Source organism: Myotis davidii, unplaced genomic scaffold (genome assembly GCF_000327345.1).
Source record: "Myotis davidii unplaced genomic scaffold, ASM32734v1 scaffold281, whole genome shotgun sequence".
NCBI classification, from domain to species: Eukaryota; Metazoa; Chordata; class Mammalia; order Chiroptera; family Vespertilionidae; genus Myotis; species Myotis davidii.
Genome location: NW_006293784.1, coordinates 5,697,097 through 5,705,298, shown reverse-complemented (window position 1 = coordinate 5,705,298; position 8,202 = coordinate 5,697,097).

The following is an 8,202-nucleotide window of genomic DNA, read 5'->3' as shown; positions in this document are numbered from 1 at the left end:
CCGCCCATGCCACGCACGAATTTCATGCACTGGACCTCTAGTTATTGACTAAAGTCCATAGTTTAAGGTTCACTCTTGGTGTGATGCATTTTATGGATTTGGACAAATTACATGAACATGTATCTACTGTACAGTATTATAAAACTTAGCTTCATTGCCCTAAAAATCCTGTGCTCGTATTCTTGCCTCTGTCTCCTCCCTCTCCACTTAACCCCTGGCAATGACTGGTCTTTTTTTAAAAAAATACATTTTATTGATTTTTTTTTACAGAGAGGAAGAGAGAGGGATAGAGAGTTAGAAACATCAATGAGCCCAAGCCGGTTTGGCTCAATGGATAGAGCATCAGCCTGAGGACTGAACGGTTCCAGGTTTGATTCCGGTCAGGGGCACATACACAGGTTGCGGGCTCGATCCCCAGGGGGGGCGTGCAGGAGGCAGCTGATCAATGATTCTCTCTCATTACTGATGTTTCTATCTCTCTCTCCCTCTCCCCTCCTCTCTGAAATCAATAAAAATATATTTTAAAAAAATTACCAATGAACAGGCCCATGCCAGAATTTGGAGGGGGTAGAACCCAGGCATATGTTGTAAAAGCTCCTTAAGTGATTCTAATGTGCATCACAGGTTGTGAACCACTGATTTAGAGAGCCTTTACATCCATCCCATTAACTTTCAGAGAATTAGCACAAGTTTTAGGTAGAGACAGTCTGGCTGGTTCAAATGGTCAGGAGAGAGTATGGGGACTGAGACTTGCACCTCCTCTTCAGACCCTCTGCTGGTTCCGTCCCTTAAGAGCCAATTCCTCATAAGTGTTTCACAGCCGTGCTCTAGAATAAAGTTGATAGATATCAGTTTACAAACTAGAGAAGCAAAAAGGCAAAGGAAGTGAACATAATTTATTTAGTAATCTTGGGCATTGTCTTATTAAGCTCCAAATAAGAAAAAGACATTGTTCTAAGCTCCAGGCCCGTAGATATGTGTGCAGTTGCTTTCAGGGTCACTGAAGTGTCCATGGGTAGTAATGAAAACAGAAATTAGTCAGGGGGTATGACATTTTCCAGTTCATCCCTGATGTGTGTAATAAGAAAGCTTCTCAAGGTCATGTATTGCCAAAGCCAGAACTTGAACCTGTTCTTCTACTTTTAATGTTTGGCAGATGGTGAACCTCTACACACCACACACTCTAGCTCAGAGTTAACACAAGACAATGGGAACTTGACTCAAGAAAGTATGTAGGGTCTTAGAAGTGTTTACACGAGTTGACATGAGAGTTGGATTTTGGGAGGGAAAAAAAAGCCAAGGAAATGGCAGGTGGAGGGAAGAGATATGTTAAAGCCAATGGATCAAAACTATTGATAACCTATTCCTAGGCCAAAAAAAAAAAAAAGTAAATTTAGCAAGGGAATGGACAGCAGAAGATTCCTGGAGCAGCTGAGTAAAAGGGAGTTGGGAAGGGCTCCTGACAGGATTGGGGCTCTAGCTGAGTCTTTCTAAGGAGGGTTTAAGAAAGTGGAGGCCCATTCTGGATTGAGTGCCATTAAAAACAGGGCTGACTTAGTAATTGGGCATGTAATAATTTTATCTAGGAGAAGGAAGAATTAAGTGGGGCTTGCATTGTCAATTGTATAGTCTTCCATGCTAGCTGGGAAATGGGCATATTTAGTCATTTTTAAAATTTTAGAATATCCTTGTCTGTGTGTTCCAGATGTGGTGGCAGAGAGGAGCTGTCTGATCCTTGTTCTGTGAGCACAGTACGTTCAGTGGGAACACCACAGGCTAGCTGCCTGGGGTGCTTTTTACTTTCTCAAGGGACCAGGCCCTTGGTGGCCATTTTGAGGAGCTAGGACTTATATGTTAAAGAGTTTTAAAAAGCAGAATAACATAATAAAATTTCAGTTTGAAAACGCCCCTCAAGTGGCTATGTGGAGGATGGTTTTGAATATGGCGAGACTGGCTACAGATGGTCCAATGGGAACAGAGGAAAGAAAATGCCCTGGGAGTGGGAAAGAAAGGGCTGCTAAATGATGCTCTATGGGCAGGAAGAAAACACTTGTGCTACATAATAATTCAAAGAGAAGCAATACAAAGTTATTTGGACAAATCCAGAGCGTCCCTTTATCTCCATTATTTCATTGGGGAAAAATACTTTAAAGTTTCAGATTTTCCATTTTCTTAAAAACTAAAACCCAGCGTTTACTAAGTTCCTGGTGGGCAAATAGAATTTATTTAGGCACCTGAAACTGGTTTCAGCTCTGGTAATGTCCCTACAGTAGCCTTTTCTTACTTAGGAAGGAAAAAGTTTGCAATACAGGGGTGAGCAACATTAGGTTTACAGTTGTGAGTACATGAAACAGAGTTCATTCTTGTAGTATTTTATCCTGGTACAATTCAAAGCAAATATCCCAAGAAAAGAGATAGGTTAGCCCAGGTTTTCTTGGGAAATGGATTCCATCTGCTGGCCGTAAGCCTTGAGTCCTGCATCAGCTGCCATGCCTGAGCAGCAGATAGGACAGGCAGATAAAACAGGGTCAAGTCACCTGGCTCAGACCTAGTTTCCAGCACTTTTGTCCATTGTAAATGGACCATTCTGGAGGAACAAGAAATTAGAATAGAAACCTGTACACTAAGAGGAAAGGGAGAAAATTCTCTTTCATGTCTGGCAGGAGATTGTCAGTAACTGAGCACGAAGGAAACGGGACCATCTTGTTTGTGAGAAGCAGAGCGCTAAGTATGTGGTTGTCCTGCTTTTTAAATAATCCACGAAATTGTCATTTATTGATGTAAAGACAGCTGCATGGAGAACATGTGGTAGAGGGAAAAGTGAAGCAGACCATGAGCCAGTAACAATAAATCATAGTATTACAACTATTAATGGCCATAAGACAGGAATTTTAGCCATTTCAGGGGAAAGGATGTGAAGAAATCCAAGAGTCTTTCCTCTTAGTCTTTTGTTTGTTCTTTGGGAGATTGCCTCAAGTCACTTAATTGTAATCTGTGACAGCACATTAATATAAATAGCTTTGAGCAGAGTGCTTCTTAACATTTACTTCTACTCCATTTAACAAATGTTTTGTGGAACAGACATTGATTTGAAAGCAACATTTTATAAACTCTGATATCTTATTTACCCAGTACTCCTACAAGCCTGTTTTGTAGATTAGTCTTTTCTAAAACTATTTTTAAGTCAAATAAAACCCTCAGAAAGTGAGGATTTCGTTAGTTCATGACCTTGTGTTTTAGTAGAGAAAGAGTGGGCTTTGCAACCCATAAAATGTGCTAATGTAGGGATAGAAATCTTTATATTTCCACTTATACTGGTTTCAGTAAACAGAATGGATTAGGCTCTAAATAATCTGACATTAGCATTAAAACAAACATTTATAAACATGTGTATCCATTACTGTGGTACATTATGTATGAAGCTTTATTGCTTGGTATTAAGACATATCCTGACCCCAAACACATTTAGTAGAAATCATGACTATATGAAGCTGGGTAGGGAGCACAGATTATAATTTACATCACTTTTTCAATTATCAGCTGAGGAAAGATTAATGGCCATTTAAGAACTGATAAGTGAGACAGCAGATTAAAAAGAGGGTACCTTGTGACATATTTTGCTCCCCTGCCTTTCAATGCCTGGCTTCAGCACTGAAGGACATGTGGCATGAGCCAACAGGGCATCAATGTCAGATTACACACCTGAACTAGCCCAAAGGCATGTCAAAGTTTCCCAAAACCATACACCAGTTCAATTATCAACAATTTGGAAGTGGCATAGCATACAGCTGTATGTCGTTGATTTAAATTTTTCAAAAATACAATTTTACATACTTCAAAATGTATTTTCCTTTCCTTCCAATTGCCTACATTTTTCCAGCACCTAAATATTACTCAATGACTCATTTCTTTAAAAAAAGATATGTTTTTATTTATTTTAGAGAAGGAGGGAGAGGGAGAAAGAGAAACATGAATGTGAGAGAGAAACATCAATTGGCTGCCTCCCACGCACCCTCCAACCCGGGATTGAGTCTACCACCTGGGTATGTGCCCTGACTGGGAGTCAAATCAGCAACTTTTCAGTGCACAGGACAACACTCAACCAACTAAGCCACACCAGCCAGGGCAATAACATTTCTTTAACACCTTATTTTGGTCCCTGCCATTTCATTCTGGCAAACCCCAAGGGACATATAGATATGCAGTACTATTGTTCTTCCTCTCATGGAGCTTACAATCTCCATGAAGGATCCTTAAAGGTAAAATGGTGACATGTTAAAATAATGCAAAGTCAACAATCTAAGCCACAATATATTGTTTAAGTGTCAAATAAGTGGAGTAGATCATGTAAGTACTCTCAGCTTTTGACAGGCAGCTTGGAATAGTCCGTTGAAGCTTTATTAGGAAACTAGAGACCCGGTGCACGACATTCGTGTAGTGGGGTGGGTGTGTGAGGGAGGGGGGCCCTTGGGGGATGTCCACCTGCCGGCTTAGGCCTGCTCCCAGGGAATGGCCCTAAGCCGGCACTCGGACATCCCCCAAGAGGTCCTTAGCGCTGCCACAGAGGCAGGAGAGGCTCCTGCCACCGCCACTGCACTCACCAGCTATGAGCCTGGGTCAGGGTTTCTGGCTGAGCAGCGCTCCCCCTGTGGGAGCACACTGACTACCAGGGGGCAGCTCCTTCATTGAGCGTCTGCCCGCTGGTGGTCAGTGCATGTTATAGCAACCAGTCATTCCATAATTCAGTCGATTTGCATATTATCCTTTTATTATATAGGATGAGTACTAAGCCAGTTCATGGAAGATGGATGGGGCAGTGGCATGCTGGTGGAAACCAGCTCTTGAGCAGAGGAGTGGGGGAGAACAGGGAGCCTGATTTTGCAATTTTCATAAGTACTCCCACCCTTTGGCTAATTTAAAGCTACCAACCTAACATCATTGACTGTAAAGTGGGAAACAGATGTTCACAATTGGTTCTTGTGAGCCAATGACTCTACACACAGGTGCTGAAGATCCATTCATTGTAATGAGAATTTTTTTTAAAAAAAGAGATGGTGTGTTTTAGGGTTTTTCTAAGAAATAAAATAGCATTTTGCCTTTTTTCCCCTCTTCAATTCCAAAATTCAAGCACAGTCCTAAATTTAAATCAAATACAGTGGGGCCTTGACTTACGAGTGTCCCGACTAACGAGTTTTTTGAGATACCAGCTGTCTCTCCGCCGATTTTTTGCATTGAGTAGATAATTTGAGTTAACGAGCTCCTTAACGAGCTCAGTCTCGGAAGGAATTAACTCGTAAGTCAAGGCCCCACTGTACCCTTGAACCTACATTAAGGACCTTTCATACTTCAGGTAACAATGCTGATACAGGGTCAGCGCTACCCTTGGGGTTGCTTTTCCCAGGGGTGGTGATAGTCTCACCCTGATCTATCTACCCCTTCTTTCTCAGGTCTCTTATGAGCAAGGTACACATTTCCAAGGTGATGGTACCAGATTAGAAGTACAGGCTATGTCCCCAGATCAAAGTTACAAACAAGCACAGGATTAGACTGAATTTTCAACTTGGTAGAACTTGGCTGACGGCTCTCTTGCCTATATATTTGAAGTGTTCAGTGGGGACCCCAAGTCCTGATTTCATCGCTTAAGAAGTGTTTATGCCCCTGGTGAAGCTGACTTTAATTCGCCATGACTACTGAAACAGAGGCTTTGGAAACTAAGACAGAAACAGATCTCCCGTCTAAGATCAGAGCTCTTAGGGGGACATTCGGCAGCAGCTGCTTGGGATATATGTGTGTATTCAAACAAAATTAACATGGCAAATATTTCTAGCAATTTCACAAGGGCAGATGCATAGCTGAGGGGAAGAAAAGGCAATTTGCCTATTCATCCATTTGACAACAAAAAAAAAGATTAAAACGACCTCATTTTCCTTGTTCCAACTCTTACCTCCTTTCTGCTTCTTTCTCCCATTTTTGCTTTCCCTATCCGCCCCCCTTTTTGTTGTTGTTTTGCTATCTCCCCTTCCATGAACCTTGATCAACACACAACCCCCAAGCTTACAAAAACAGCTCTTGAAAGAACTGTTCTGAATTTCTGGAATAAGATTACTCTGATGATCTCCAGCAGGAGTCATGAAAACCCAGAGTCATTGTCAACTGTTTGTCACAACGCAAACTTTACAGCAGTTCGAGATAAAGAAAACAGCAGTCTAGGCCAGACCACAAGGTCCCATACCCCTCTCTTGTCAACCTAGAAGACCTCAATCCTGCATGATTTTGGAGAGTTTCTGGGTTTCAGGTCCAGATTTGCATCAGCTGAATAAAGCCTTTGACCTCTCCTCTATTAGAAATACCTGAACCATTTCTTTTTCCCTGACACACCAAGTATTTGTGGAGCCCCTCCTCTGGCCCAGCACTAATTTCGGGGCTTTGCGTACATCAGTGAATAGTACAAAGACCCCCACCCTCTTAGGTCTAATTCCATGAAACCGTGGGCAGACTGATTTTGGGTGAAACACAGCTTTATAGAAGGCTATCATGAAAGTAAAGACTGAAGGCAAAATTCTAGGCTTCTGGACCCACTGCCCATCCCCCAATTATTTCCGTCCAGAATCCCCTTTCTGATGTCCCATTTTCATCCTAAATTATAATAAACTGACTTTCACTAAACACTATACTTTCCAGAAAGGACCCCAAAAGTACCAGACTCTTTGAATGGTATCAAGTGGAAAATTAAAAACACAAATCTTAAGTTATTTGACAGAAGGAAGGAAGAGGTCAAACATGAGTCAAAAAGACTGATTTCTGAGAATAAATACAAAGCACCCAGCTGATAGCACTATGTAAGAATTACTAAGGCGATAAAGGATAGTCTTTTCTTGTCTAGAATTGCTGCTGACAATAAAGAGGGGACTACTTTAAGCTGATTTTTTTTAACTCTTTCCATTCTGCCTACACACCCAGCTGACCACTTTCATGAACCTACCCCCTTGTACATCAATACTCTGTGTACATTTGCTTAGACTCTTATCGACAGTCTTTCTGACTAGCTCACGTCAAGCTGACTCCCAGGATCTGTTTCTTCGATGACTTCTTATAGTCATTAAAAGTCCTCTGAATTAGCCCTATTTCAATGAAACCTGGAATGTGCCAGGCACTGGAGAAAAGAGAGGAAAGAGAGTTTCTTCAGATGAATAGACAGGAGAGAAAAGGAGATCTTTAGGTGAACAGTTTGCAAACTGGGAAACATAACCTCAGCCTCCAGCAGAAACTGAAAATTGGCTCCACAAAGACCACGGGAGGCTCGTTTTATAGAGAAAGTCCCTGCCCAGGTTCCCAATTGGTCTAATTCTATGCAAATTAAGTTTCCGGATTGGAACAGTTTTAATTGGTCAGTGATCATGTGGCTCTGATTGGTCAGTATTTTGCATTCTGATTGGTCATTATGAAGCAGTTCTGATTGGTTGGTATATCTAATAAACCAATGCAGCTGGCCCAACCAGAGGAGGGAAAGGGAAAATCTGGCCTGGGAACCTCACCTGGTAGGAACATTTCAGGAATAAAGGGCAGAAAGCTGCTGAAGTACAAGGTGGGGACTATGCCTGGGGCAGAGGGAGGAAAGGAAGTAAAAGCTTAGTGAGACTTTGGGGCCCAAGCTGCCCTGCATAGTATCTGGAAACAGAACGTGTCTCCCAAAAGACTGGGACTCCACCCACCTTTGCCACAAATTCCTGTGCAGTCTTCAGACCATGGGAGAAGCACCATGAGAGGGCAATCTGCCGGTAAAAAATAATAATAATGATAATTACTTTAAAAATTCAGCATTGAGAAAGGAAAATGGTGCCTGGTAGAGGTAGCCAAGTTGGGCAGGTGCCACCTATTAATTGTAAAAACCCTAACATTATTGAAAATACACCTCGTTCTGAGCACTGGACTAATGGACATTACATATGTTATTTATTAGTCACAGTCCTTTGAGGTCATTTGACCTCACAGATACGATGTGACAGAACCAGGATGGTAGCTGACTGCATTTGTTCAAGCACACACGTGAGGCACCCCCACTCCCCGGGAACTTCAGACACACTGTGGGCTGAGCTCTCCAGGGGCTAAATATCGGGGTGAGTTTTTCTGGTGGCTATTTTATTCATGTGACCCTATTTGATTTTACTGTTGGTGAAGCTGCAGAAAATGTGAGTGACAATA